Source organism: Pogoniulus pusillus, chromosome 31, assembly GCF_015220805.1.
Source record: "Pogoniulus pusillus isolate bPogPus1 chromosome 31, bPogPus1.pri, whole genome shotgun sequence".
Taxonomy (NCBI): domain Eukaryota; kingdom Metazoa; phylum Chordata; class Aves; order Piciformes; family Lybiidae; genus Pogoniulus; species Pogoniulus pusillus.
The window spans coordinates 2,889,492-2,916,934 of NC_087294.1; the positions used below are offsets into that span (position 1 = coordinate 2,889,492).

At 46.8% G+C, this 27,443-nt stretch overlaps 2 protein-coding genes across 3 annotated transcripts in view; both read left to right on the top strand.

Annotated features, from left to right (window-relative positions):
• Positions 1-20,510, top strand: part of SCAF8 (SR-related CTD associated factor 8) — a 250,222-nt gene extending 229,712 nt beyond the window's left edge. The window contains exons 22-24 of one of the 2 annotated variants that reach the window (XR_010307940.1): positions 1,860-2,017; positions 13,124-13,203; positions 19,833-20,510. The gene's annotated coding sequence lies outside the window, so the exon portion shown is untranslated. The remainder of the gene's footprint in view (positions 1-1,859; positions 2,018-13,123; positions 13,204-19,832) is intronic. The other variant, XR_010307939.1, reaches the window with a different exon arrangement.
• The window catches only part of TIAM2 (TIAM Rac1 associated GEF 2), a 188,922-nt gene continuing 163,454 nt past the window's right edge, over positions 1,976-27,443 (top strand). Inside the window, exon 1 of the mRNA XM_064169196.1 lies at positions 1,976-2,017. The gene's annotated coding sequence lies outside the window, so the exon portion shown is untranslated. The remainder of the gene's footprint in view (positions 2,018-27,443) is intronic.

Sequence of the window (27,443 nt, forward strand, 5' to 3'; positions counted from 1 at the left end):
TTGTACAAGTCCAGGTAGATGACATCAGTTGCTCTTCTCTCATCCACTGATGCTGTAGCTCCACCATAAAATACCACCAAGTCCCTCAGGCATGATTTGCCTTTAGTGAAGCCATGCTGGTTGCCACCAATCACCTCTTCAAGGGGATAGTCTTTGCTCCAATTCCATGAAGTAATCTTAGGGAAGGAAAACTCCTAATGCTGTGTTGCCCTGCTGGTATACCTGGCAGCTTTGGCAGGAGGGCTAATCCCTTGTTTCTATTTTACATGTTTGGTTGTAACACTTTACTGGAGAATCTGTTTCTATGCACATGACCAGGCTTTTCATTGAGATCTGCCTTCTGAAGCAGGAGTACAATAAAATTCTTGTGTTAGTTTTAGTTCTGTGGTATGTTCAGTGTAAGTGTGGTAGAAATAAGGATATTTTTATGACAAGGTGCTGTGTGCTATGAAGAAGCTGTTGAAAATCAGCCCTGCCAATTTAAACGTTGTGAAAATATTGCCATGCAGCCTGACACTTTGCAGCATGAAAATGACAGACTTTGCAGAGCACAGAGTTCTCCTTGCCAGCTTTTGGAAGCTCAGTCAGACACCAGCTTCAGTGTATTTGCATTGAACAAGAAGAGTGGCTGTGTCTTCTGCCTCTCCACGTTCAGGTGGTGTGGGCAGAGTAGCAGCTAGTTATGCCATGCTGGTCTACTCAGAAGCAGTGCCCTGCTTTCACTGGTGCAAAACCAATCCAGTGGGAAATCCTTGTAGCTGATGCAGGGCTTGCTATTTTACTGAGGTCTTGGCTTGGGTTTGGTAGCCTGTCCAGGCCTGGGATTTGAGAATCTTTAAACAGAACAAACCCTGCCCAGGCCTGGGATTTGAGAATGTTTAAACAGAACAAACCTGAAGGTTCTCCTGTGGATTGCAGTCTTCTGGTGCAGGCAGTGTTTGCAGTCAGCGCCACCACTGCAGAAAAAAGGGGCTGTGGTGGTGCTGGCTGATGTCAAGCCACCTTTCCTGGCTGTGTGTTTCCCAGATGTAAACCTGGACAGTGTAACAGAAACTCAAACCATCTGTTTGTATTGTGTTGCATTGCTGGTTTCTAACTTCCTTTTGCATATACAAAGAGGTTTTTAGCAGCTGTGCATGAGTGGTCCATGCAGAACACCTAAGTGAGATGTGAGCTGAGCAGAGATACTTTTAACTGCATTTTTTTTCACACAGGAGTTGTTGGCTTTGTACAGATGTGATGGTTTGGGTGTTCCCTGCCCCCCCACATTTTAGAAATCACCCAGAGTAGACTCAGCCAGCTCTGGAAATATGAATGAAGCTTATATATACAGCTTAGCACAATATACAAGCAGATAGTTACAGGATGTACAGTGATATACAGAAATAGACAAGGGAAAAGGTAATACAGAAACACAACAGCCCTCCCAGAGACCTGAGTCCCCAGGAGGGGCTCCCAATTGCCCCTTCACCTTCCCCCTGCCCCTCTCAACCTTACCCCAGTCCCAAGGAAGAATGGAGGTTTGGCCAGGGGGTTAGGAAGCAAAGTGGATTAGTCCAAAACGGAGGATGAGGTTAGAGAGATGCAGCTCAGCCAGCAGCCCCAGTGAGAGTGGTGCTGAGTGGTTATCTTTATTTTGACTTACGTTCTTATACATCTCAGCAGGCCTATGAGGGCAGCAGACATCCCCACTGTTTTCTTTCCACAGCCTGTAAACTAGTTCTTCTCACCAAAACATTCGAGCCTGCTTCAAACTAGCACAACGGGAGAGGTTAACAGTTTAGTTGCAGTGGTTCAGAACAAAACTTATTTCTAATGTACCTAGAGATACACAAGTTAAAGCAGTTTTTCTTTTTCAGGTTGTCACTGCTATGAAACTGGAGACTGCCAGCAAAAAATTGTTCAGCTCATGAAGTGCTAAGGAGAAAGGTAAAAATACATCGCACCTTCCAGCAGCGCTTTCACCCCAGGATGCAGAGGAAAACAAGGCAAGCAGAGAGCAAGTGAATTATGCAAGGTTTGTTTGGCTTTCATGTTGTCAGTTTGTTTTGTATCACAAAGCAGTTGTAGGCCAAGGTCCACATACCTCCAGCTTTGGTCTCAATGTCTTCATGTTTTGAATTGGCCGAGTGCCTGCAAGGTTTTAGAATCAACCAATTGCAACCACCAGCACTGGGGGGAATGTGACTTATCTTGGGGCACTTGTTCAGCTCTTTAATGCTTTTGGTTTCAACAGGTTGTGTTTGCAAAAATCTTCACTCCAGATAAGCATCCAGATCTGTGAATAGTCTAGATGCAGTTCTCCATGCTTAGCTCAAGGATGGAAAGGGAGGAGTTTAGGCTTTTTGTACTCAACTGTTAAGACTGTTATGATGTGATAGATGGGGTTAGGAACTGGCTGCAAGATAGAGTTCAGAGGGTGGTAATCAATGGTACCAGGTCCAGCTGGAGAGCTGTGACCAGTGGTGTCCCCCAGGGATCAGTGCTGGGGCCAGTCCTGTTCTTCATCGGTGGCATTGATGAGGACACAGACAAGAGTCTGCTCAGCAAATTTGCTGATGACACCAAGCTGGGAGGCTTGGCTGAGCCAGCTGAAGGCTGTGCTGCCATCCAGAGAGCCCTGGGCACACTGAGAGCTGGGCACAGAGGAACCAGATGAAGTTCAACAAGGACAAGTGCAGAGTCCTGCATCTGGGGAGGAATAACAAACTGCACCAGCACAGGCTGGGAGGTGATCTGCTGGAAAGCAGCCCTGTGGAGAGGTGGCTAACAAGTTCCCCATGGCACAGCAATGTGCTCTTGTGGCCAAGAAGGCCAATGGGATCCTGGGGTGTAGTAGGAGGAGTGTGCCCAGCAGATCAAGGGAGGTTCTCCTTCCCCTCTACTCTGCCCTGCTGAGACCTCATCTTGAATACTGCCTTCAGTTTTGGGCTCCCCAGTTTCAGAGGGACAGGGATCTGCTGGAGAGAGTCCAGCAGAGGGCTATGAGGATGATGAGGGGACAGGAGGGCATGGCTTATGAGGAGAGGCTGAGGGACCTGGGGCTGCTTAGTCTGGAGAAAAGAAGACTGAGAGGGGATTTGATAAATGTTTATAAGTATCTGAAGGCTGCCAGGAGGGGGGGACAGGCTCTGCTCACTGCTCCCTGGGATAGGACAAGGAGCAGTGGGTGTAAGTTGCAACAAAAGAGGTTCTGCCTCAACACAAGAGGGAACTTCTTTACTGCAAGTGTCACAGAGCACTGGCACAGACTACCCAGGGAGGTTGTGGAGTCTCCTTCTCTGGAGCCTTTCCAGGCCTGTCTGGATATGTTCCTCTGTGATCTGTGTTAGATAGGATTGTCCTGCTCCAGCAAGGGGGTTGGACTCAATGATCTCTTTGGGTCCCTTCCAACCCCTGACATCTTCTGATCCTATGTGTATCAGAGGAGGAGGAATGGATGAGCAGTATCTGATGTAGAGTACATGCTTTCAAAATCAGACAGAAGATTACCAGCAAGTAGATGCCCTGCTCTTGGTATCTGCCTGTCCCCAGAGGACAGAGTGATACAACAGTTCAGTTCTGGTGATTGTCAGGTGCCCTTCTGCTGTAGTCACAAATCCTCTCTATGGCATATGGCAGAGAAATGCTTTGGTTGAGAGTTTGAAAGACCTGATGCAACTGAGATTATGGGAGAAAAGGTTTCCTCCACCCCTTTTAGTTTTCATATATGAAGGGTTTCTTGTAGAGATTTTAGAAGATTTAATCACCATAAAAGGATGGTGTTTATTCATTTTTCATTGGTTTTAGTTGCTGCAGCATTGTTTTCCATTATTAACTGAAGAAACCTCACATTTTTGTCATAGCTGTGCTGTCTACTATACCACGTGTGCTATTAGCACAAAATCCTGATGTGTTTGGACCTTGTAGCAGGAATTCACTGTGCAATCCTGACAAAGCTACCCTCTAGGAAATTTAGGCCATAGGCAGTTCTGCACACCACAAAGTCACAGGGAGCAAGGTTGGACCTCAGTACATCCAGTTCATCCTCATTCCCTGGGAGTGTCTGACCTGATCTTAAGTACATCCTGGTGAGGGCTGCAGTTTTGAAGAGATTTGGTCTCATGCTGTGCTCGGACAGGATTGCTGCTCTTGTCTGACAAAATGCTTTGGGGCACAATCGTGCTCAATAAAGAAGGGAAGTCTTCAGGTTGTAGGGTTTTTCCCAGCTGACACACAGCAGGCAGGTGACTCTCAGAGCTGATTGTTAGATGATGTTCAGACAGGGTTGTTTGATTTGTTTTTTTTTAAAGAAAAGGAGCTAAATGTGTTTTGTAACTCATGTCTTAAAATCAATACTTGTAGTGGAGTGCTACTGTATTTTCTGTAAGACTTTGCTCTTGAACGGAACTTAGGGCACCAGTGACACACAAGTAAGCATGCACAAGCTGTGCTTTGGCTGTTGTTTGGTTAGCAGAGTATTTGGGCCATTCTTTCCTAAAGCAGATTAATTTTAGTACTGTATTACACATTAGGATATATTATAAAGCGAGTTTGCAGGAGCGATCAGTGTTATGGTGAATGTGATTGTAACAGTCTAGAAGCTCTTCTGAATCTGAGAGTTTTCCCTCCTCAAAAAGGTAAAGTAATACCAACCTCAAAATAGTCAACTTCTTGCTGATGTGGGTAAAAGGACAGTTGTGATGCTGTGTCATTGTGACTGACAAGAATTGGACCTCGTATATTGCGCCGTGCTCTACTGCCTCGGGTTAAGAGTGCCACTGCAGCACACCTTAATTTGCCAGGTTAGTGAGTGTATTAGGGGCTTGCCTTTGTGTGTGTGTGTTTTACTTTGATCTCTGTCAGTAAAATGAACTTTTGGACCCAGTTCTAAGATTTAACAAGACTGACATCTGTTGGAGCATTGGGTCCCACAGCCATGGGAGCCTGCTGGTGGCTTTTTGCCACGTTTCAGCAAGCTTAGGGAGATGCACTCTTCATTACATTGCAAGTCCTTCAGCTTTTTAGCAGTCAGTACCTTGTGCTTCACTTGAACTCTTTTTCAGAAAGCAGTGAAAACCCAGACCAAATTTGTCAGAGTGTGAATCTGAGAGCCATGTGAAGACATGGAAAACTATGGCATACAGATTCCTAACGATAAACATACCAAGAGCATCCTAGAATTATAAAGCAGTGGGGTGTATTAAAGCATTGATTTGCATTTTGACTAAGGCATCACTGCATTTTGAGGCTATCCCTATAATTCTTCTCTCTTAATTGCCTGCTGGTCAGTTCCTGGGGTGGAAGCAGCAGGAGCTGAGCCTGCAGCAGTTCTCTGATGTAGTGGTTTCTGTCAGAGCGATGGGATTCCTGAAGTTCCTTTGAAACCAGGAATCTCCTGCTGTAGACCAGCAGACTGACCTGAACAAAAATCTAATTAAAAAGTTCAGGGTACTGAATAAAGCTCACAAGTGCCATCTGTTCAGTTTCACAACCTGAAATTACTTGGTGAATCGCAGTAACAAGTTTGATTGCTCCTGCATTGGTGTTGTAGATGATTTTTTTAACAGCAGCCAGTCTGCACAGGCAGAGTTGTGCAGAATCTGTTAGTGTTAACAAACACTTGGACTTCAGTAAGTGTTCCAGCAAAGTGTGTTCTGGAGATAGAAGTGGTTTAAGTCTTACTCTCGTGAGGAAGGCATTGATACCTGGTCGGGCATATTCTTGGAAGGGGCAGCACATGCTGGGCATTAAGAAAGTGCCTGGCAACCCATGTTTCTTTGCAAGGGAAGGGCAACACGTTTCCTTCCTGGCTGGCTGGAGTTCCTGCTGGATGCAGGCACAGGGGTCATTTCCTTTGAAGGGTGGTGGACTCAGGGTCCCCAGATCCAGAGTCTCCTGGTTCATGCAATTGAAGAGTCTGCTTTGCTCTGTATTTTACATAGGCTTCCGAGAGTCACTTATGTGTCACTCTGCCTTTGAGCTCAGACCACTCAGAAGACAAACACACAAACTCTCGAGTTGCTCTGGAGAATGTTCTGTTGCACATGGATGACCTGAGTTAAAAAGAGAGCTGGTTAGCAGGAGATACGGATTTGCTGAAGATGGCAAGAGTGAAGTACCTCTTGGTATGTGTTCATGCTGGATCTTCAGTGCTGGCACAGCCTGAGGAAGGTAGACACCTGATTTTTCTGAAGAGTCTCTTCTGAAACTGATGTACAATTGAGATAAGTAGGTCATTGTGTGGTCGCTTTAAGAGCTGTTTAATTATGGCCCAGTGCTGCTGGCTTAGGCAGTAAGACTGGTTGATTGCAGGAGAAAATAGCAAGCAAAAATTTCAGACCCGAGGGGGAAGCTAATAAAATGTGAGAAGAACATGCATCACTGGCTTCATGTCAATAATGGAACATTGCAGTCTTAAAAACTTTGCTTAAGTGTTGATACTCAGCAGAATACATTCAAACTTCACATGAAACAAGATAGGACCATGACAGAAAGAAGCTTTGCGGCTATTTGGGCAAGCTGCTGTGACTGATGTTCAGACATAGTGTACAAAAGGAGAAGTGCAAAAAAGCTTGAGGAAGTGGGAGAAAACAATCCACTGAAGGAAACTTTGTGGGCTGCTGCTCAAGCTCTGTATTCAGGAAACAAGATCTTATGTTTTATGGAGCTAATCTCATAAACATGTTACACTATCACATTGGAGAGTTACATAGATCAGTATCGTTGGCTAAGTAATACAGAGAGGTTGGACTTGATGATCTTCGGAGGTCCCATTCAACCCAAACCTGTCTATGATTCTATGATCTTGGAACTAGGAGATCCAGAAATGAAAATTATGGGTAGTGGATATCATAGAATCAGTCGGGGTTGGAAGTGACCACAAGGATCATCTAGTTTCGACCCCACTACCTGAAGGGACCTTGTAGCCAGGTGGGGTTGGCCTCTTCTCCCAGGCAAGCAGCAATAGAACAAGGGGACACAGTCTCAAGTTGTGCTGGGGGAAGTCTAGGCTGGAGGAAGTTGTTGGCAGAGAGAGTGATTGGCATTGGAATGGGCTGCCCAGGGAGGTGGTGGAGGCACCGTCCCTTGAGGTCTTCAAGAAAAGCCTGGATGAGGCACTTAGTGCCATGGTCTGGTTGACTGGCTAGGGCTGGGTGCTAGGTTGGACTGGATGATCATGGAGGTCTCTTCCAACCTGGTTGATTCTATGATAGGGACACATCTTTAACATCTCACCTCAAAATTTAGCATCTCACCTCGCTTTACATCTTGCCTCCATTGTTTGTTCACATGCTTGTGCACAGCTTTTGGTGCCTTAGAAAAGCATTGTACACAGTAGCAAAAACAAACTCATAGGGCATTTTCTTCTCTCTAACAGACAGCAGTTAAGAAAATGTTGCCTCGTCCTATTTGCTGTTCCATCAAATTTAATGGTCAAGTCCAGCCCAAATGTTGCATACTTTTGCATGACCTAAAATTTTAATCACTATTTTGTCTGGCCTGTGGGCATTAAAAAAGAAAAGAACAATGGCAGTGAACAAAACAGGTGTGCTAAATTAGAGGTTTTTATAAATGTAATTAAAAGTACTTGTGGCAGGTGGGGATGTGGTGGTGTCACGATGATGGTTGGACTCGATGGTCTCAGCAGTCTTTTCCAATCAAAATAATTACATGATTCTATGATTCAACAGTTGTGGAGTTCAGTGCACGTCCCTGTAGCTGTGCTGATGCAGGTCTCTAAGCTGATGAATGTAGTCTTGGCTACATTTTGTTAAGGCCTTACATGGAAGCTCTGATTTTCATATACTGGTACAGTTGCTGTTTGGGTTGCTCAGGAGTGAGTATTTTGTGTATGAATAACAGCTGTTGTTGAAGTCCAGTGTCTTAATGAAAGGCTTTTGGTCTTTAGGTATCTTTCTGCTTTGCACCTACCAAGCCATTGCATTTCAAAGGCATTTCAGGAAGCCTCTGCAGTGTATCTGAAGAGGTGACGATGTAATTATGCAGACTCACAGAGTGTTAGGTGTTGGAAGGGACCTCCAAAGATCATCTTGTTCAACCTCCTACCAGAGCAGGATCACTCAGAGTAGGTCACACAGGAACGCATCCAGACAGGTCATGAACATCTCCAGTGAAGGAGACTTCACAACCTCTCCGGGCAGCCTGTTCCCAGTGCTTTGTCAACCTTGAGTTAAAAAAGTTTTGACTTATGTCCACCACAGGAGGTTGTGGAACCTCCTGTGCTCCAGCTTGTACCCGTGTTTGGACATTGTGCTAGTTTGAAGCTAGCCAGAATGTTTTGGTGAGAAGAACTAGATCACAGGCTGTGAAAGGAAACAGTGGTGATGTCTACTTCACTCATAGGCTTGCTGAGAGATACAAGAACAAGAATCCAAACATAGATAGGGCACTTCTCCTGGGGAGTTTGAAGCTGCATTTTTTTTCTCTCTCTAGCCTCTCTGCTGTCTCTCTAACTAACCCACTTTGCTTCCTAACCCCCTGGCCAAACCTCCATTCTGCCTTGAGACTGGGGTAAGGTAGAGGGGTGGGAGAAGGTGGAAGGGCAGTTGGGAGCCCCTCCTGGGGGCTCAGGTTTCTGGGAGGGCTGTTGTGTTTCTGTGTTACCTTTTCCCTTGTCTATTTCTGTCTATAACTGTATATCCTGTAACTATCTGCTTGTATATTGTGCCAGCTGTAAATATAAGCTTCATTCAATTTCCAGAGCTGACTGAGTCTAGTCTGGGTGATTTCCAAAGTGTGGGGGGATGGGTGACACCCAAACCATCACAGACATCACTGAGAAGAGCCTGGCTCTGTCTTCCCAACACTTGCCCTTCATGTATTTATAAGCATTAATGAGGTCACCCCTCAGGCTCTTCTCCTCCAAGCTAAGGAGACCCAGGCCCCTCAGCCTTGCCCTGTAAGGGAGATGTGCCACTCTCTTAATCATCTTTGTGGTACTATGCTGGACTCTTTCAAGCAGTTCCCTGCCCTTGAACTGGGAGGCCCAGAACTGGGCACAATATTCCAGATGTGGCCTCACCAGGGCAGAGTAGAATAATTGCAAAACTCTTTTTCCTTTAGGATGGAAGTGGAATTCAAAGGGAAATGAAATGGTGCCACCCACTTTCCAGCATCGCTGATAAGAGATCTTGCACACCAATGGTTGAGGAACTTTCCCTCTAACCTTCCAAAAACAAAACTGAAAAATACCCAACTCTTAGGAGGTGCAGGGCTCTGGACTGAGTCACTGTAAAGCTGAGTTTTGATGTTGTGAATCTTTCCCTGCACTGCTGAAATCCGGCCGGTGTAAGAGCTGCTATGCTGTGTTTTGTGGGCATGAAACAGTGGGAAGGGCAGGGCATGGTCTGAATCTGTGTGGCAGGGACCCGTAAATCAGCGACTGAAGGACTCAACATTCAGCTTGTTGACATATCAGAGGGAGGGGCAGAAACTGCGTGGAAGATTGAGGGCATCAGAAATGGTGATTAAAAGAATCTTACTTATTGTTAGAGTTTTATATTTCAAAGGGTTTTTTTTTTACCCTTTTCTGCTTTATGAGTTGGGAAAATGACTAAATCTGCTGCTATTGAAGTTAGTGGGAAGTTTGCCATCAGCTCTTAATGGGACCAAGCTTTCAGCTGTGGTGTTTTAAGATGGTTTGAGTGTTTATACAGCATGTGTGTGTTTTATGATCCCTTGCTTTGCAGCTAACAGTGGAAGTGTTAGGTACCTTTCTCAGTTACCTGAGGAAAATGAGAGTTATTTTTACAGAGGGAAGTTTCACCTAATGGCAGCAAATTTTGTCCAGATTTTCTCAAAGCTTCCCTCCCTCCTTTCCCTCCCTCCTTTCCCTCCCTCCTTTCCCTCCCTCCTTTCCCTCCCTCCTTTCCCTCCCTCCTTTCCCTCCCTCCTTTCCCTCCCTCCTTTCCCTCCCTCCTTTCCCTCCCTCCTTTCCCTCCCTCCTTTCCCTCCCTCCTTTCCCTCCCTCCTTTCCCTCCCTCCTTTCCCTCCCTCCTTTCCCTCCCTCCTTTCCCTCCCTCCTTTCCCTCCCTCCTTTCCCTCCCTCCTTTCCCTCCCTCCTTTCCCTCCCTCCTTTCCCTCCCTCCTTTCCCTCCCTCCTTTCCCTCCCTCCTTTCCCTCCCTCCTTTCCCTCCCTCCTTTCCCTCCCTCCTTTCCCTCCCTCCTTTCCCTCCCTCCTTTCCCTCCCTCCTTTCCCTCCCTCCTTTCCCTCCCTCCTTTCCCTCCCTCCTTTCCCTCCCTCCTTTCCCTCCCTCCTTTCCCTCCCTCCTTTCCCTCCCTCCTTTCCCTCCCTCCTTTCCCTCCCTCCTTTCCCTCCCTCCTTTCCCTCCCTCCTTTCCCTCCCTCCTTTCCCTCCCTCCTTTCCCTCCCTCCTTTCCCTCCCTCCTTTCCCTCCCTCCTTTCCCTCCCTCCTTTCCCTCCCTCCTTTCCCTCCCTCCTTTCCCTCCCTCCTTTCCCTCCCTCCTTTCCCTCCCTCCTTTCCCTCCCTCCTTTCCCTCCCTCCTTTCCCTCCCTCCTTTCCCTCCCTCCTTTCCCTCCCTCCTTTCCCTCCCTCCTTTCCCTCCCTCCTTTCCCTCCCTCCTTTCCCTCCCTCCTTTCCCTCCCTCCTTTCCCTCCCTCCTTTCCCTCCCTCCTTTCCCTCCCTCCTTTCCCTCCCTCCTTTCCCTCCCTCCTTTCCCTCCCTCCTTTCCCTCCCTCCTTTCCCTCCCTCCTTTCCCTCCCTCCTTTCCCTCCCTCCTTTCCCTCCCTCCTTTCCCTCCCTCCTTTCCCTCCCTCCTTTCCCTCCCTCCTTTCCCTCCCTCCTTGGTTTTGGCTACAGGAAGGCTGGTGTTACTGGCAGACTAATTTTCTCTTGAGACAACAATTAGCAGTGTCTTTTGACTTGTACCTTCCGTACTAGTCCTGCATTTCCTTGGTGCTCAACTGCCACGTTTTAGGTGTTTCCCCAGTTGTATGACCTCAGTGTACTTAATGGTAAAATTGCACATGGAATCTTGTGAGCATTTCTCTCCCAACAAAATGTCCTGGAATGACATGGGTATTCTCCTGCTTGCTTCTTGGAACACCTCTGCTGATTCCTCTGCTGGACAAGGAAAGGAATTGCCAGGCAAAATTACACTTGAAGTGTCAGCGTAATCTGCTTTTGTAGTCCTCTGCCTCTCCAAATTCATGTAGAACACTTTTGCTCTTTCTCCCTAGAAAATAATAGTATAAAGGTGCCTCATAGTGTTTCTTAGCCTAGAACAACGATGCCAGATGCAGTTAAAAATACATGTGTTGTGTACATTTATTTTAATTACCATGAAAAGGCTGCATTAATGTAATGTTTTAATTTCCATTAAAAGGTGAGTGGGAATAGTAGAATACTGACCACCAATGAGAGAGGCTGAGATACTTCATGATTTTTCTGGCTACTTTTAACTGATAAAATGTATGTAAGTAAAAAGCAGTTCTCTCTGCTGTGAATTCAGTTAAACCCTCATGAGCAGTGTCCCAGCATTTGTTAGTAACCCCCTGCTAAAATGTTACTGAGTCCATCTGGCTTTTGGGACTCGGTGTTCTGTTGCATGTTGACAAACCTGACTGAAAGGTGATTATTTGTTTGTGTATGTTGATACCTTGCTGTAACCCAAACCAAGTAATCTTGAGGGCAGGGGTTGAGCTTTCACTCCATCCACTACCTGCTGCAAGTAGGAGCTTGTGAAAGGGGAATGGATGCTTTTGAGCTTGTGCTAGTGAGGTGACATCTGAATGGGGCTGGGAAGTAGTTGTGTGATTCATAGAATCATAGAATGGTTTGGGTTGGAAGGGACCTTTTGAAGGTCATTTAGTCCAACTTCCTACAATAAGAAGGGCCATGTTCTACTAGATCAGGCTGCTGAGAGACTTGTCCAGCTTCACCTTGAATGTTTCCAGGAATGGAGCATCTACCACCTCTCTGAACAACTTGTTCCATTGTTTCACCACCACTACTGTTGTAAGAAATTTCTGCCTTCCATGTAGTCTGATCCACTGTGCTTTAAAACCATTACCCCTTGTCCTGACTCTATTTGCCCTACTGAAAAGTCTGTTCCTGTCTTTCTTCTGAGCCCCTCCTTTCATGAGGGAGATGGACAAGGAGATGAGGAAGCTCTGTCTTTCTCTGTGAGGTGAGGCTTACTGCACCTTTCTTCCATTTGGCCTCCTGCTCCCCAGCCAGCACTTGAACATTCACAAATGTTCATCTTGGGCTTCTTGTGTTTTCACAGTTACTGCAGGTCCATCCCCCCACCTAATCTGTCCACAGCCGCTCTACATGAGCAGTGACGTTACTGAGCAGTTAATAACCAGTAAAGCATATTTCCAGCTGACAAATAAGTATTCCATAGCTTGGTGCCTTGTTCATTCTCCTCTTCTCTCAGGACCTGGAAACCATACTGGGAGAGGGAAGCTTTTTTGGGGCTTGTTCATTCTTTGCATCAGCAGCATCTGGGTTGTTTCAGGAGCTCAGCAGATTGCTGCACTAGAGCTTAGGAAATGATTGTAAGATGTCTGTGTTGGTTTATTTCCTGTGTGTCATTTCCTATGATATTTCTACAGAATGGCCCTTTCTGTTAGGCAGACATAAATCAGCTGTTCCATAATGCTGCCATAGAAAATGGAGCAGTATGCTACACATATGCACACACAGCAAGACTGTAGAGCTGTCTCCTAATGCTATTTAATATAATTAATATAGTGGTAGCTTTCTGGAAAATCAAGAGTGAATTTCTGTGGGAGTAGCAAAATAAAATGTATGAATATTTGTGTCTCGTTTTGTGATAAGTCTAAATGTACTTCTGTCTTCTGAAAGCCATTTGGAACCAGCTGACTTTTTAGCTAACTTCCAGGCTGTCATTTCTTTACTGTTGTCTTTGTTCTCCCCAGAACCTTTTTTAATTTCTTCTTAAAATAATGTGAATTTAGATCAAAGTATTAGCAAACAGCACAAGATTGGCTGCATACCCAGAATCTCAAAATCAGTACTTACCCAGACTATATATAGCAGATTGATTCAAGTGGGTTCAGATTTTGTCAAGAAGCTATTTATGTGCTCTGGAATAAAAGCTGTAGTGTTCCACAAAGTTTTGATTATTCACAGAAGCTGCAATGAAAAGATGTTTGATTTGCAAGGCTTTTGGAGAATCAGTAAGATTTGCAGTAAAAGCCAAGGGATGAAAGGTGAGTTTCCTAAGTTCTTTGGGCTTCATGGGGAAAACCACGGAAAAAATGAGGCTGATGTTTGACAATTGAGTTCTGGGCCCCTCAATTCAAGAAAGCTGTTGAGGTGCTGGAACGTGTCCAGAGAAGGGCAACAAAGCTGGTGAGGGGCCTGGAGCACAAACCCTATGAGGAGAGGTTGAGGGAGCTGGGGGTGTTTAGCCTGAAGAAGAGGAGGCTCAGGGGTGATCTTATTACTGTCTACAACTACCTGAAGGGACATTGTAGCCAGGTGGGGGGTGGCCTCTTCTCCCAGGTAACCAGCAATAGATTAAGGGGACACAGTCTCAAGTTGTGCCAGGGTAGGTATAGGTTGCATGTTAGGAAGAAGTTCTTCACAGAGAGAGTGATTGGCATTGGAATGGGCTGCCCAGGGAGGTGGTGGAGGCACCGTCCCTGGGGGTCTTCAAGAAAAGCCTGGATGAGGCACTTAGTGCCATGGTCTGGTTGATTGGATAGGGCTGGGTGCTAGGTTGGACTGGCTGATCTTGGAGGTCTCTTCCAACCTGGTTGATTCTATGATTCTATTCTATGAATTGGAAACAAAACAAACCCAAACCAAACCCCATACATATATATATATATATATATATATATATTTATATGTATAATTGTTGTGGAGGCAGGGAATGAATGTGTCCGAGTCAGGAACATATAGAAAAATAGAGTTATTTTATTTTCCTGAAACCTGCCCCCAGAACTACATACAGGAATTAATTCAGTTTTAATTAGCAGGCTCAGTTTGTTTGAGAAGCTCTTACAAGGATGCCGTAGGTAAATTTGGCTACTTTGGAAGTCAGGAGTGGGAAAAGGCTAAGCTACCAAACATAGCATTCCCCACTGTTAATCAGGCAGAGCCACAAGCTCACTCCCAGGTGAGCCAGGCTGGCTGAGAGAAAGGGGCTCCAGACGCTTGTCCCTCGCTCTCTTTCAAAAGCCATCCGAGGCTCCTTAAGGCCAATCAAGCTGCATAAAGGAGATGCTTATGGTGGGAAGCATCCAAAGCAGGGACAGTTCTGTCCCTCAGGAGCTTGTCCTTTGCAGCACCAGGAGACTCTTTCTGCAGGAGCTATCCAGGCTGGGGAGAACTCTAAGGGAGGAACCCCAAGGTGGGAAGCACCCCAATATTTATGCTCTCCCTAGACAAAGAGCAGAGTTAGCACTGCCTGGGCACGAAAACCACAGCCAATGCCCAGCGCGGGCACTGCTCGGGCACCCCTCGTGCAGGAAGGGCCCTTTGCTGCCCCCCTTCACACCTGCAGGGCAGGAGGGGGAAGCAGGTTTTTCCCACCTTTCCTCTCCCATTCAAACCACAGAGGGAGTGGAATTTTGGGGTATCCAGGACTCCAGGACAATAATCTAGTTTGATTTCCTAGATAACAGATTGTACAACAAAACCTTTTTTGTTCTAAGGAAACATTGGGTCTTAAAATTTTGGTGTAAATAGGAAAAGAAGGTAAATAGGTTGCAGTGCTCGAGAGACTGCTTCATGGATACTGTTTTTCTGTAGTTCCCCCCAAATCTTGCTTGGCCTCTGCTACTGACTGCTGCTGGAGACTGGTTCTCCTAAGTGGACCTTTGAGGCTGACCTACCTCTTTCCCTTCGACATTCTTGTAGGGTGTCATGAAATAAGCAACACGCAGTGTTTTACCGGTTGCTACCTTTCTGCATGTGTTTTGGTAGACAATGCACAATGTGAAATCCTTCATGCTTCATTAAGTGTGCAGAGTGTAGGAAAGATGCAGCACAGGAACTTGGGATATGTAATCATGGAATGGTTTGGGTTGGAAGAGACCTTAAGGATCATCCAATTGCAAACCCCTTGCCATAGTCAGGGACATCTTCCATTAGACCAGGTTCCTCAAAGTCATAGAATCAACCAGGTTGGAAGAGACCTCCAAGATCATCCAGGCCAACCTAGCACCCAGCCCTAGCCAGTCAACCAGACCATGGCACTAAGTGCCTCAGCCAGGCTTTTCTTGAAGACCTCAAGGGACGGTGCCTCCACCACCTCCCTGGGCAGCCCATTCCAATGCCAATCACTCTCTCTGCCAACAACTTCCTCCTAACATTCAGCCTAGACCTCCCCTGGCACAACTTGAGACTGTGTCCCCTTGTTCTATTGGTGGTTGCCTGGCAGAAGAGACCAACCCCACCTGTCTACAACCTCCCTTCAGGTAGTTGTAGACAGCAGTGAGGTCTCCCCTGAGCCTCCCATCCAACCTGTCCTTGAACTTTGCCAGGGAGGGGGCATCCACATACTCTCTGGACAACCTGTTCCAGTGCCTCACCACCCTCACAGGCAAGAATGTCTTCTAAATCTACCTTTCAATATGAAGCCATTACCCTTGTCCTATCACTACCCTCCCTGATAAAATATCCCTCCCCATCTTTCCTTTGGCCCTCTTTAAATACTGGAAGGATGGTATAACTTCTCCCTGGAGTCTTCTCTTCTCTGGACTGAACAACCCCAGCTCTCACAGTCTGTCCTTGTAGGGAAAGTGCTTCAGCCTCTTGGTCAGCTTTGTGGCCCCATCTATCCCCTTGGCCTCTGTGCTGCCCGGAGAAGCCCTTTTGTCCATAGAACCACAGAGCCGTAGAACTGCTGAGATTGGAAGAGACCTTTGAGATCATCAGGTCCTACAGCTTGCCTAGGGCTTGCAATCCCACTGCTACTGTGCCCATCTCACTTCTTCCTGACTTTCCACCTCTCTCCTCTTGCCCTCCACTGGGCATAGCAATCCCACTTCAGCACATCATTTCTGGATCTGTAAATGGAAGGTCCTGTTTGTTGTGATACTGTGGCCTGTGTGATTGCTTGAACATGCAGTAGCAGCTGGCATTCATCAGTAAGCAGCCTGAATTTTGAACCAGTTGTGACAGCAGAAAACTGTAGTCATTGCCCTGGGCAAAGTCTTGGCATCAGGGAACATGGTGGAGATTTTACTATCTGTGAGGTGTGTGGCTTTTTTTTCTTCCTTCCTCTGCTCTTCTTGAGGACGATTTGTCCTGCTGGGACAGAGATCTGATGGTGCTGCTGAGCATCCTGCAACAAATGGTTGGAGTTATTCACAGTCCTGGTCAGAGCAATCTCACTGCTTAAGATGTGTAAGTTTAAAACTAAGGGTTTCTAGCTAAAAGGATTTTGAAACCTTAGTTACGCAGTGGCTTCTGTCTAGACTATGGGAAGAAAAGTGCCTGTGTTACTCTGTGAAGTGGTAGCTTAGCTTTTGGCTGAGAGGTAACAAAGTATTCTGTATGTCATGCAGAAAACTGACTTTGTCATGAAGATCAGTTTTCTTTAGAAGAAGAATTATAAATGCAGAGCTGTGCTGTCAGCTAGTGGATGTTTCTTTCCAAACCCTTCTGCAGGGAGTGTATGGAAAATATGTTGGGTTCCCCCCCCCCCCCCCCCCCCCCCCCCCAAAACGTGGTCTGAAGCTGAAAAGGCTTTTTAAAAAGCAAATTGCAGTATTAAAAAGTTTCAAAGCCATTACTTGTAATCTGTGTATGATTTCTTTGGAAATAATTGCCTTTGCCCATTTCCTGTAAAAATGGATCCAACCTGCTGACACTTGTAACAACAATTTTTTGTTTCACTTTGGCACAAGCAGTTTCTGGTGGCTTTTAGCACCATTATAAGGGATAATATGTCATTTCCCTCCCACACTGCCTCTTTTTTCTGCTAATTTGTCTGCAAATGTAACCTTCCTCTAGAACAACTTGGCCTTGGATGTCTTTATGCTTAGAGATGTCAGAGAAAGCTTTCTACAAAGGTTTCCTTACTGAAAAGCAGTCTGATTTATTTCTCATTTGTTCTCGATGAGGCTGGCCAACAGCCCATCCCAAATTTCCTCATAGCGACATTTTGTGTGCTGAAAGAATGTTCTGCTCTCCATGCTTTATGGAAAGGTTTATTTTGTCTTTTCAATCTCTTCAGGTAGTCTACAACTACCTAAAGGGAGGCTGTAGCCAGGTGGGGGTTGGGCTCTTCTCCCAGGCAACCAGCAACAGAGCAAGGGGACACAGTCTCAAGTTGTGCTGGGGAGGTCTAGGCTGGATGTTAGGAGGAAGTTGTTGGCAGAGAGAGTGATTGGCATTGGAATGGGCTGCCCAGGGAGGTGGTGGAGTCACCATCCCTGGAGGTGTTGAAGAAAAGCCTGGCTGAGGCACTTAGTGCCATGGTCTAGTTGACTGGCTAGGGCTGGGTGCTAGGTTGGCCTGGATGATCTTGGAGGTCTCTTCCAACCTGGTTGATTCTATGATTCTTCAAATTGCCTGTGTCTGAACCAAGTAGTTATCTAGAAGCTCCAGCAATTTTTGTTTTAGAAGTTGCTGACTGATGCTGCTTTGCACTTGCATCTTAGTCATAGTATTATTCATATCTTCTTTTTTTCAGGTGTGCATGAAGTATTAAAGGAAAAAAAACCCCAAATAATAAACATTATGATTTGCATGTAAATGGAGTTCTATTTATGTGCTGTAAATAGGTTTCCATTTATTTAAGAACATTGTTTGAGGTACTCCCAGAGCTCTTCACTTTTTTCTTGCCTGTTGTGGCTGTGCTGTTTTTTCCCCCTGGCTTCACAGTATCACCAAGGTTGGAAGAGACCTCACAGATCATCAAGTCCAACCCTTTACCACAGGGCTCAAGGCCAGACCATGGCACCAAGTGCCACGTCCAATCCTGCCTTGAACTGCCCCAGGGACGGCGACTCCACCACCTCCCCGGGCAGCCCATTCCAGTGTCCAATGACTCTCTCAGGGAAGAACTTTCTCCTCACCTCCAGCCTAAATTTCCCCTGATGCAGCTTGAGGTTGTGTCCTCTTGTTCTGGTGCTGGCCACCTGAGAGAAGAGAGCAACCTCCTCCTGGCCACAACCACCCCTCAGGTAGTTGTGGACAGCAATAAGGTCTCCCCTGAGCCTCCTCTTCTCCAGGCTAACCAATCCCAGCTCCCTCAGCCTCTCCTCGTAGGGCTGTGCTCAAGGTCTCTCCCCAGCCTTGTCGCCCTTCTCTGGACACGCTCAAGCATCTCAATGTCCCTCCTAAACTGGGGGGCCCAGAACTGAACACAGTACTCAAGGTGTGGTCTAACCAGTGCAGAGTCCAGGGGCAGAATGACCTCCCTGCTCCTGCTGGCCACACCATTCCTGATGCAGGCCAGGATGCCACTGGCTCTCTTGGCCACCTGGGCACACTGCTGGCTCATGTTCAGGCAGGTATCAATCAGCACCCCCAGATCCCTCTCTGTCTGGCTGCTCTCAGCCACTCCGACCCCAGCCTGTATCTCTGCATGGGGTTGTTGTGGCCAAAGTGCAGCACCCTGCACTTGGAGCTATTGAAGCCCATCCCCTTGGACTCTGCCCATCTGTCCAGGCGGTCAAGGTCCTGCTGCAGAGCCCTTCTGCCCTCCAGCCCAGCAACATCTGCTCCCAGCTTAGTGTCATCTGCAAACTTGCTGATGACTGACTCCATGCCCTCATCCAGATCATCTATGAAGATGTTAAGGAGGATGAGGCCCAGCACTGATCCCTGAGGGACACCACTAGTGACAGCTGTCAGCTGGATGTGGCTCCATTCACCACCACTCTCTGGGCTTAGTCCTCCAGCCAGTTCCTAACCCAGCACAGAGTGTTGCCATCCAAGCCATGGGCTGACAGCTTAGCCAGCAGTGTGCTGTGGGGGACAGTGTCAAAGGCCTTGCTGAAGTCCAGATAGAGCACATCCACAGGCCTCCCCACAGCCACCAAGCAGCTCACCTGATCATAGAAGGAGATGGGGTTGGAGAGGCAGGATCTGCCCTTCCTAAACCCATGCTGGGATTTTGTAGAGTGTGCTTTTTGCAGCCCAAGAGAAAAATGCACATTTCATTTTGAGAGCGGAGCTGTTGTAGAGCTGGTAAAGATCAAGAGTATGTCATGTGTTCCAAGGGGTTTATTGTCTCAGCTCAGCAATGCAATGTGCAAACACACAGCTGGGATACTGCTAACTGCAGATGGGAGAAGGCCAGGTGGGTATAATTGCAAAATGTTATGATGCATTTATCAGTTTACTTGGAAGATGGGGCTTGCACTTTTGTACCTAGCTTCTACAAATGAAATCTCCCTCCCTGCACTTTTGAGAAGAGCTGGGCTCTTGAACTTAGTGCTGTTGCAGAGTTCTGACATGCAAATACAGTCAGACGTTTCCAGTAAGGGGATAGAGCGTTTGGGGATTGGCTGTGCAGCACTGGGTGTGTCAGGGAGCAGCAGCACTCTGGGGTGGGGCTCCCCTTGGCAAACAGTGCTGGGGTCTGCCTGGGTCACCAGATAGCAGCCAGCAGCTGTTAGAGCAGCTGCGGGAAAGGGAGTCCCTTCTGGCATCCCCCTCATGATTCTGGCATCCCCCTCATGACTGTGGCACCTGCTGGAGAGCCTCTTGGAGAGGCTTAGTTGGTGGGGAGGTAATGCTCTCCGGAAGGTGGGGTGCAAAAATACATGGGAAGTTGTCTCTTGGGTGAGCCACTCTTTATGGTCTTAGAAAAGGGTCTGGTTATGGCCTTCTTTCAGGTTCAAGTCTTTGATGTGTCCTATCCATGTCTTTCCAGTTTAGAAACCAGAATGTTGTGCAGCAGTGTGAATGCTTTGCACAAGTCCAGGAAGATGACATCAGCTGCTGCTGCCTTACCCACTGATATTGTGATCCCATCGTAAAAAAGCCACCGAATTTGTCAGGCAGGATTGGCCCGTGGGGAAACCATGTTGGTTACCACCAACCAACTCCTTGTTTTCCATATGTGCTGGTAGAGTCTTGAGGAGGATCTGCTCCATCGTCTTGTCAGGCACTGAAGTGATACTGACTGGCCCCATAGCCTCCAGTCCTTCTGCTCCTCTTGGCTGGTGGTTAGGACCCATTTGCAACTCTCCTGCCTACTTTTGGGGCAACAAAACCCCAACAGCTTGGTTGTCACAGTGCATTTAGCCTGGGAGACTTTCAACAGGGGAGTGAGGCAGCTAGCTACAAATAAGCTCATGTTGCAGGGGGAATATTTTAGAGCACCAGTATGTTGTCTGTGTAACAAATAGTTTATGTTCACTGCTTCATTTTGTTTAATAAAGTGTTACAGTGCAGGGAAAAGTTAGCTGTTCAAAGGCTACTCAAAGCTAGTTTTGATGCCGTGACACAGACAGAATAAAGAAATGCAGCACAAGTTGATGCTCCTGCTTGTGGGCAGAGGAACTTGAAGTCCAAGGGTGTGAGTGGGTGAAGCCCACACAAACCTGCAGAATGATGGCACAGCCATCTGGCTGTCTCGCATGCGTTGGCTCAGATGTCCTCAGCTCTCCTCGTACATTGTGGCATGCAAGGGTAGCAGAAAACATTACCCATATCCTAAAGGCCAGGTTCCAAAAGCCAAGTGATGCAGTGAGATAAGGATGTGGGGGGTGCTGTGCAGTTGCAACACGTGAGGCCATGTAGCAGAGGAGCCCTCCTCTGCTAGGAGCTCATCCTCACTTACTGCTGTGTTCCTGAGCAGCTGGCTTCAAAGCAGCATCCACAGAAGACAACTGCTTAAGGTGAACCAAGCAGTCATGACTCTGCCTGCTGCATCACCTTGCATGAATAGCTGGATGGATTTTTGGGGAGTCCTCCTTGGGCTGCAGTCAGAGAGGCAGGTAGGGAGTGGAGGAGTGAGTAGGGTGGCTGGCAAGGGCTGGAAGGAGCAGCTCTGTGTCAAAGGGTGGAGACTTCTGGAGGAGGGAAAGAGGGGATAGACAATAGTTATTCAGTGGATGAAATTTGTGGCACTGATATGAGAGCAAGGGAAGATGAGGAGAGGAGGTGGTGAAGAAGAATCAGTAACAGGACAAGAGGACAGAGTCAAACTGCACCAGGGCAGGTTTAGGCTGGATGTTAGGAAGAAGTTCTTCACAGAAAGAGTGATTGGCATTGGAATGGGCTGCCCAGGGAGTTGGTGGAGTCACCATCTCTGGAGGTGTTTGAAAGGAGGTTGGATGAGACACCTAGTGCCATGGTTTAGTTAATCAGAAGAGTTAGGTGATAGGTTGGACTCGATTATCTCAAAGGTCTTTTCCAACCTGGTTGATCCTGTGAATAGCTAGAAAAAGAAATTAGGAAGCACAGGAAAGAAAATAAATACAGGGTATAATTTGTGTTTTATGATTATTTGGTGAGCAAAAAGACGACTGTGAGATTGGCCTGTGGATGAGAGACAAAACCTTCACATAATTTGAACAGCTCCATGGCACCCTCTCATTCCTCAGGTCATAACATACATTAATTGCTACACCAGACTACATGCATGAGGATTCTTCTACCTATAGACATTATTTGAACTTTCAGTTAGGCTTTTCCTTAGAGAGAGGTAGCTTTTGTGTAAATTACTGTGCTTATGTGTGCAGATGTTTCTTATATTGGAAAAGGAAGCAGGAGAATTATTTCAGGGCAGACAGGATACCCTTATCTGGTGCTCACCTCTTTTCAATTACTGCAAGATGTGCAGCTTGTCCCAGAAGAGAAAGACTTGTTTCCAGGAAAAGTAGCAGTTGAGAGTGTCCATGAGCCTGGTGTTGGGGACAAAAAACCAGCCCTGAAACAACCTGATAGAATAGCTTGCATCTTGCCTTTTCATAGCAAGAGAGGATTACATGTGTGTGTCCTGGCTGCAAGATTACTCAGAATGGAGTAGCTACTTTGAGCACCCAGCTGCCTCTGGCACTTATTTTAAAGGAGGTGAATTAGTCTCTGAAATGTCTGGGACATTCCACTGAATGTAGCTGGAACTTGGATTGCTGGTTAATTAAGTTAGCTAAGATCAGAGCAGATGGATCTAGCCCCTCTCTTTTCTCACTGCTGGAGGTGTCTGGTGCAGAAGAGCCATCCAGTGGGTGTCTGGGCAGTGCTTTGGCACAGGTTGGGATGTGTGGCCATGTGCTGTCACTAAGCAGGAGCAAATGCTAGCTCTTGTGCGCCATTGGGTTGCTGCACAGATGGAGTCAAAACAGCATTTCAGGCTGCTTTCTCCAGGGCTGTTCATGACATGTAGTGGTTTAGAGATATGCTGCAGTATTGATGCTGTTGGGATTCTTGGATGGTGCCATTTCCATCCTGGTTCTGGTGTGTGAAGGGCTGCAAAGCGTTTGCCTGACAGAGGGATGACACCAGCGTTTGAGCTAAGGTACACTGCCTTTAAAAACAAATGAAATAAGGCTTTGATTTTCTTATGCCATTTCTGCTTGGTGATCTGTCACTCTGCTTCTTACAGGGCTTAGCCAGTAGGGCTCAAATGATACCTTTTGTTAATGCAGAGTTTCATTTATTTATTGATTTATTAAAGAAAAGGTTGGAAATTTCCAGTGTGGTGTTTTCCAACGAGTTGTCTTTACAGACAGCAGCAGCTTGTTAACAGCAAACCTAAGCCTGCACGAAGTGGTGAGAGCCTGATGACTAGAAACTGATCCAGGAGGTTCATACACGTGCAGAAGAAGTCTCTCCCTGTTTCAGATGCACAAAACTCATCTAGTATTACTACCTACTGCCTTCCTGTGTGCTATTTTCAGTAGTGATGCAATTGTTAGGATTCACAGTGATAACAAAAGCCTTCTACCAGCATTTGTGTGATGTTGTGAACCACACTTCTGATGAGATGCCTCTTATCATAGAATCATAGAATCAACCAGGTTGGAAGAGACCTCCAACATCATCCAGTCCAACCTAGCACCCAACCCTAACCAGTCAACTAGACCATGGCACTAAGTGCCTCATCCAGGCTTTTCTTGAAGACCCCCAGGGACGGTGCCTCCACCACCTCCCTGGGCAGCCCATTCCAATGCCAATCACTCTCTCTGTGAAGAACTTCTTCCTAACATCCAGCCTATACCTACCCTGGCACAACTTGAGACTGTGTCCCCTTGTTCTATTGCTGGTTGCCTGGGAGAAGAGACCAACCCCACCTGGCTACAATGTCCCTTCAGGTAGTTGTAGACAGTAATAAGATCACCCCTGAGCCTCCTCTTCTCCAGGCTAAACAGGCCCAGCTCCCTCAGCCTCTCCTCATAGGGTTTGTGTTCCAGGCCCCTCACCAGCTTTGTTGCCCTTCTCTAGACATGTTCCAGCACCTCAACATCCTTCTTGAAAGATGACATGAACAGAGGTAGAGATCTTTATAATGAATTATAATATGAATGTGAACACAATGCTTATTATCAAGTGAACTGTCTTTAATTAGCAGAATGTGTTACATCTAAGTGACAAGTGGCAACTAACTGGACTAGGAGAAATGGTTTCAAGCTGTGCCAGGGAGGTTCAGGCTGGATATTAGGAAATAGTTCTTCACTGAAAGGGTTATCAAACATTGGAATGATCTGCCCAGGGCAGTGGTGGAGTCACTATCCCTGGAGGTGTTTAAGCAGCCTGTGGGCCTGGTGCTTGTGGACATGGGGAGCTGGGGTTGTTTAGCCTGGAGAAGAGGAGACTCAGGGGGGACCTCATTGCTGTCCACAACTACCTGAAGGGAGGATGTAGCCAGTTGGGGGTTGGTCTCTTCTGCCAGGCAACCAGCAACAGAACAAGGGGACACAGTCTCAAGTTGTGCCAGAGGAACTATAGGCTGGATGTTAGGAGGAAGTTCTTCCCAAAGAGAGTGATTGGCATTGGAATGGGCTGCCCAGGGAGGTGGTGGAGTCACCATTCCTGGAGGTGTTCAAGCAAAGCCTGGCTGAAGCACTTAGTGCCATGGTCTGGTTGACTGGCTAGGGCTGGGTGCTACGTTGGCCTGGATGATCTTGGAGGTCTCTTCCAATCTGGTTGATTCTATGATTTTATGGCTTAGTGTTGACCCTTCAGTGCTGGGTTGAGGGCTGGACTGGATGGTATTTGAGGTCTCTTCCAGCCAGACATATTCCATGATTCTGATTGAGCTGATGCTACTCATATAGATGGGATTACCTGTTGCATTTGCAAAGAAATGGGCATGTCCACCTTATGTGGCTGGCCTTGTTAAACCTGCTTGTTATTTGGCCAGTCTTAACAGCTACTCCTAGACAGATTCGGGAGTATTGTTTTCAATTTGCTATTGGAGAAGCTAAATGTAATCAAAGGTGCTAACCAGTGGCATTGAATCCAGTATTTGAAGCTGGGAGCCGCTTGTTACATAGGGTGTCTATTGAGCAAATCTTTATTACTAGTTTATTAACAGTAATAGTAACATTAATGTGTGTTTTCCATTTGTGTGAGTGGTTTCTCGAATCATGGTTCTTCACAGTGAATTATTCTAAAGCCAGAATGTAGCTGTTTCAGGATGCTGTGAGGCCTGATGATTTCCTTACTTGCTTGGACAGGAGAGGGTGTGTTGGAAGGCAGACTGCACTGCCTGTTGTGGCTGTCTGCTTGAGTGAGCATGTGGGAACTGAATGTTTTTTCTGAATTATTTTGAACCTCTGACAAGGACATTATGAGCCTGAATGATGATACTGCTTTATAGTTTTCTTCTGTGAAATACTGCTCAAAGCAGTAGCTTTAACTGGTGTAGTAGGTGCCTGCTTCTCTCCCTACCTTATGAGATTGCTGAGGATTAAGTGATGTGGTTATGGTGCTCGAAGGCACGGTATTTCATTGCTATGGGCAGTGAGGCTCCAGTTCTTGGTTTTGTTAGGGACTAGCTTGTTCCCAGGGCAGTTTTGTGCTGCTTGGAAGGAGGCTGCTGCGTTACTTCTAGGGTGCAGAAGTGTTGGGGGATCATTGGGTGCAGAGGAGCAGTCCTGGACACGGGGTGATTTTATGGATGTCCACTTTGTTTTGCCACAGTCAAGAACTGGGCATCTCCTGTGGCTGTGTTTGGTTTAGGCACATCCTAGAGAGGCTTGTGCCACAGCAACAGCTTCTGCTTTCCTTTTTGAGAGCTTGCTTTTGGTACAAGTACTTCTATAAAAGAGGATGTGGCAGTACCTGGTGTTCAGCTGGTGGCTGGCTTGGCTCTGAGGTTGTTTCCTACTGCCTGCGTGTGACTTGCTTGTGTAGTTCCCTGTGTCTGGGCTTGGCTTGGACCAGCATCCATACATTGGAAACTGCTTCCTGTCTACTGGGAGGCTGCTCAAAATTACTGTGAAGGGACACAGAAGAGGAGGGATGGGGAATGAAGTGAAACATATTTGTTTTAGAGACATTAAAGTTTTGATGGAAGTCAGAAATTAACATTTGTTGTACTTAAATTAAGGAGGGGCTGGGGGAGAAATGACAGTTTTATTCTTACTGCTTGTGATGATGCTGTCGTGGACTCCTGTGTTGCCAGAGTCACAGAATCACCATGGTTGGAAAAGACCTTGAAGATCACCAAGTCAAGTGAACATGATAGAAAGTGAGCAACTGTGTGGTCCCTGCAGGCATGAGGAGAAGGTGCATGCTTTGCAAGTTGCAGAGCTCAGTGCTTGCAGGGTCTCAGGGTGCAGCCGACCATCTGCTTATGCTGTTCTCTGCTAGGTCCCAGGGTCATGCTGTCATAGTCTTGTGTATTGTCATACTCCACCTTGCCTGGCTGCTCCTCAGTCCTTTCTCTCTTTCTGAAGTATGTTTTCAAAGGTTGTTGTTTCAGCGAGTGCTTTCTTTGCAGGCAGGGAGCAAGATACTATTGTCCTGTCAGTGTAGCTACCTAAAAGTCAGCTCCAGGCAGCATGTTCTTCTACCTGCACTGATGGGGCCAAACTCTGAGTCGTGTTGAACTGTGTTCTGCATGCTCTTTGATTAGAAAAAGCCTTCATTGCTCAGCATGAGGTTAGGCTGGGCAGGCTGTATCCCATGCTAGCTGGGAAAATGGCAATTTCCCTCCTCCCTGGCACAGACAATGCTGCTTTCTTGCATGTATTATTCGCACTTCATAAATATTTCTCCTGCTCCACACCATGCAGAACCATGCTGCTTTGTTTTCCTGCTTTCTTCTCTCTTGCTCAAATGTTTGTCTTTAAGATTGGATTATTTAAAGCACTCAGGAAAGTGAACTAAAGCATTGCCTGCCCTTGTCAGTGTGAGGCAGTTTGAGTGGAACCAGTGTTGATCTTGCTCACCAACGAAGGCTCAGATCAGACCTTGCCTGTTGTTATTATTTTCTTTCTTTTCAGTCTTTTTCTTGCTGCATATTAAGGCTTCTTCAAAATATGCAGCAAGTACCAGCAAAAGCTAGCCTGATGAGCAGCCCAGAAAATTGCTTTTGTAGTGGATCAGTTGAGTAATTCCAGCAGCAAGTTTCCATTGGATTTCAGGTCACCCTTAGAGACCTGTTAATGCGTATTTAAGAACCTTCTTTCCTCTGCTTCTCACCTGGTGGCTAGAAAGTCGTTTTGCCTCTGGCTACCTCTGCAATCTGGCTGTTTAAAGGAGGACATCTGACTCTGGTAACATTAACCTCTGTTATCTTTGCTATTCATTAACTTTCAGTAGCTCTAGTTGTTCTCTTATAGCATATTGTGAGTGATAACGTGACTCATCAGCCCAAAGCACTTCAGAGCACTGTGTCCCTGTTGCTTCACTCCCAAGGGCAGGAGGAGAACCAAACCCCCTCCCCAAGGCACAGAGCAGGGATCCCTGCAGGGCTGGGACGAGGGGGTTTTGTCCTTGCAAAGACTGCGACAGGGTTTCAGAGTGAAGACTCTGCAGCCTTGTGCCTTTGTGCTCCCCACAATGCTTCTTGAGCTTTCCTGAGAGCAGCCCCCTGGCTCCCGACCGGCCAGAGGAGGATGCGTTTTGTCTGGTAGGAAATTGGTAGTGTTCATCCTTAAAAATAACAGAGCAAGGATTGCAGTGGGGTGAGTAAACCTGGTAGCTGTTCCAGCTATAAATCTGGTCCTAGATCACTGATGCCTACAAAATGTGTGTTTTCCTTTTCTCTCCCTTTTTGCTCATCACAGAGTGCAGTTTTGGCCCACTGCTTTATTGAAGTCTGTGGAAGAATTGAGATTTGCAGGTTTTTGGTTTGGTTTGGGTTTTTTTTTGGTGTGGGTTGGTTGGTTTGGTTTTTTCCCCTCTCTCCCCACTGAAGAATTCAACAGAACATGGGTTTTGATGACACCAGTTGCAGTTTTTCCCCCATCTGCAGAGGTTTCTGGGCTGTATCTGTGATGCAGGTTAGGTGGTGGTGCCATTGGAAATTACCTGGAAATATCTTTAGGATGGAGGTGTGATTAGGGGTCCTGCAGAGACCTGCTGC